At 40.3% G+C, this 3,641-nt stretch overlaps 1 long non-coding RNA gene across 1 annotated transcript; it reads left to right on the forward strand.

The window, feature by feature from the left end:
* The first annotated feature begins 492 nt into the window (after positions 1 to 492).
* Positions 493 to 2,482, forward strand: LOC147819119 (uncharacterized). Its single transcript, XR_015437252.1, has 2 exons — positions 493 to 710; positions 1,073 to 2,482. It is a non-coding gene; the product is annotated as an uncharacterized LOC147819119 (long non-coding RNA).
* The last annotated feature ends 1,159 nt before the right edge of the window (positions 2,483 to 3,641 follow it).

Genomic DNA, 3,641 nt, shown 5'->3' on the forward strand with positions numbered 1-3,641 from the left:
AGAAGGAGTGTTTCTTGATAGGAGAGGGGAGCAATGGGAAATGCAATGACAGCGGATCATTAGACTGGGATTGCCTGCAGGTTGCTAATTTATGCAAATTAATTTCTTGGCTGATGTGGAAGGAGAGGGAGCAGGTGCCACTGCTTGGCCAGCAGTCAACATTCAGCAGCAAAAAAGGATAAACTGCTGCACTCTGCTTTGGTGGTCTGGAAAGTTTAGCAGCGTAAGCCAGGGAGGGCTGTGGTGTACCAAGCAACAATGACAAAGAAATGCAGACTATGCCAGCCCTCTTCCTGGCAAGGCGGGCGGACATACAACCAATCAGGTCCATGCTGGCTCTCTCGTAGGCGAATAGCATGGCATGCTGGCCCTCTCGTTGCCCCGCCTCCCCTCCCTGCTGCACCGCAGCTGCCCAGAATGATTTTATAAACATTTTGCCAGTGGATCAATACCTGTATTGATCAACCATTGTGAGAGTGATCCGTCTAAAACCCAGAGCAGCCTAGAGCTCAGAGATGGGAGGAGCGAAAGAGAGAGGCTGCAGAGAGGATGGAGAAAGAGAGGGAGTCTGCAGCCACAGTGAAAGGGAGAAGAGGTACAAGGGAAGAGAAGGGAATCTGAGAGAGAAGCAGACGGAGAGCTGAAGGCAGGTGGGGAAGCAGGTTTTCGGACAACGCTGCCAGGCCACTGGGATTGGGGAGAAACCTATGGTAATTGCTTTCTCATTACGGGAGGGAGGGTTAGAGCGACTAATGACTACTGCGTTAAGTATGCGGGTAAGTGAAAGATGGATAAATAGTGCGAAGAAATGTGTGTGCGTGCAAGAAAGCGAGTGATTCCCTCACCTGAGATTGCTAATACCTGCACTAGTTTGGCCTGCTATGTAGCACTTTCAGGTACATTGTTGCATGTGCATAAGTGTGCATGACTGCATGACATTCAAAGGGACTGAGTATGTAGGGAGGTGGGGGAGGCGGCTGATGGGCGATGGAGATGTTCTTCACAGCAGGAAAATTAGCCTGATTTATTTATTACTAATTACTTTATTTTGATTTATTTATGTTTTGTCTAGAAAAAAACTGGACTGTCAAAGATTTGCAGTTTGCCTTGGTGACAACGTTGGACAGAGAAGGCCCAGCACATACTGCGCTCATGAGTTCAGCTGTTACGGTAAAATCAAAACTGGAAAATCCAAGTACCTGTGGAATGGATTAGCCTGCATCCTGGATACAAAAATCCATGGAGGAAGCAACAGGAACATTTATGATCAAGGCACTTTTGAATGTATAATCATCTCTGATGTCAAACTCAAAGATGAAAATGGCTGCGAGAAGGTAGTGTAAACTCTGGCAAATAACCGATCATTGCTATTTTGAACTGGTGTGGATGTAGCTAATTTGGGATGTTTTTGACAATTTGACAATTCACTGGATTGGATTTAATTTTTATTATATTTTGAATTTTGTTGGAATTTTACTGAACAGACGGCCAACTGATGATGATTGGACCACTCAACACCAGCAATGAATGTTCGATTCAAGGCCCCAAGCGGTGCTGCACTGGAGGAGGAGTCAAAGGGCTTTTGGGATCATCCCCCAATACTAAAGGGAAATCAAGTTTCCATTGATTGAATTTAAATGTGACTTCCTTGTGCATAATCGTGGATTTGAGGGAAGATAAATCCCTCCAACAAACTGTGGGTAAAGACCTTGATGCTCCTGAACTCACTTTGTTCCTGAGCTCTGATGTGGGAACACTCAACAAAAAAGGCCTCCACTCTACAGGTTCAGTCCTCTGTGAATGTGAAGTTGAAATAAAAGAATGAACATTCTGTACCAAGGGCAAGAGGCACCTACATACTTTATTTTTAATAAACTGTAAAAGAAATTAAATATTATTGTGCGGTGCACAATACAAATCTCTCTAAGTGTGTGGCAGTACTTATCCTTGGCTGTGTCCAAGTTCTACACTGCATACTAACACAATAAGAATGCACTGTGTATGTCTGACAGTATAGTGTTTGGACAGTCAGTAAACAAGAAATTAATGACAGGAAATGATACAACATGGTTGCCAGTAGACTTCAATTAAAGAGTAATTTTGGTATTCTCCTTCCATTTTCAAATTTCGACAAAAACTAGTACTCAGGTTAACCAAATATTTTAATGACTTTAATTTCTGTGTTGTTTGTTTTTTGATCCAAAAGCTGTCTCATCACATTCAAAGAAATCTGGCAAATATAGCTTGTATGACATATGAATGTATGCTGTTTCAGTGTACTGATTTTTTTCACTTTTGCAATGTAAACTGGCCATACTCAAGATGAAGGACTGTGGAATTGGGACAGAGCTCTTGACTCAGAGTTAGCACTTTAACTGTACTTGAGCTCGACTTGTAGGACAAATGCTGTGTTGGTACAGTACAGGTAACAGTAACCATGGAGACTCAGTTGTGTGACAGGTAAATAAACATCAGCAAGGTTGCTTCTAAGTTGCTCAATGTACACAATGCACATATTATGTGGTCAGTGAATCAACAGCAAATATTATTTTCTCCTTATCACTGACTGGTAAACTACAATGAATTCAGCAGTTGTTGAAGGCTCTTCTTCAGTTCAAGGGTGGAAAGAGTTGCATAGACAAGAGAAAAACATGAGAAAAAGCAAATGGTCACAGGTCTGACATGTGGATCAATATTAACAAATGTGCCTACAATATCTGATCATCTTGGGACCCAAATATAAATGAAATGAAGAGTTAAACAAAAACTATTATATCTATTAAAGAGAAACATTTACTCTTACGATGCAGATTTTTATCATACAGGTAGGGATTCAAACCGAAAACAGTCCTGTATTAAAGCAATAGAGCTGGCTCCTCTGGAAGAGGTGTGTTAAGGTACTGCTGAAACAACATGATTACAATCCAGGGAGTCCATGTGGAGTAACAGGTTTGAGTTTTCTTGAGGACAATTCTGCAGTTTGTGCCATAAATGAACCAGCTGAACCAGCTGAAGCAAAATTCAAGCCAATGGTCACATTTTAAAACAGCGCAGAGGCTAAATATGGCTACCAGTCTCATCAGCCATAGTCTCATCTGTTTTCAGTATAGAATAATTACATCTAGTGTGATATATATTTAGGGATACTGAATTGCTACATATAGCACCTTTAAAGAGAGAACTTCATCCACTTTAAAAGCAGATTGGCTCTACAATGTTTTCATATTTCAATTAATTTTTCCAGGTCTTTGTCTATTATTTATAATCAACATATGTGATCAATAAATAAAAATGTATATTAAAAATAGGCCAATTGTTTTTGCCTGTTAGGACAAATAACCACAAGGCAATACAGTTTTAATAAACTCGTATTGGTGCCTTCCTATTGTCTATATCAGCATAATTTCAGGATGATAAACATCCCTCAGTGTTATAACCTTACACAAAGATTAAAGTCATGTGTCCTCAAAGCAGCACTGAGACACTGAATCATTTTCTTGTTTCCTTTCATCCCTTTTGTTTGATTCCGACTCTCAAAAACAAACCCTTGGATGAGTGCCAAACAATAAATTAGGATCTTCATTAGACACATCAAATCTAAATTACTATTCAATTAACAAACCAGTCAACCTGAACTAATC

This window comes from Seriola lalandi, unplaced genomic scaffold (assembly GCF_002814215.2).
Source record: "Seriola lalandi dorsalis isolate HSWRI2012SDOR001 ecotype SW California unplaced genomic scaffold, Sedor1 jcf7180002054306, whole genome shotgun sequence".
NCBI lineage: Eukaryota > Metazoa > Chordata > Actinopteri > Carangiformes > Carangidae > Seriola > Seriola lalandi.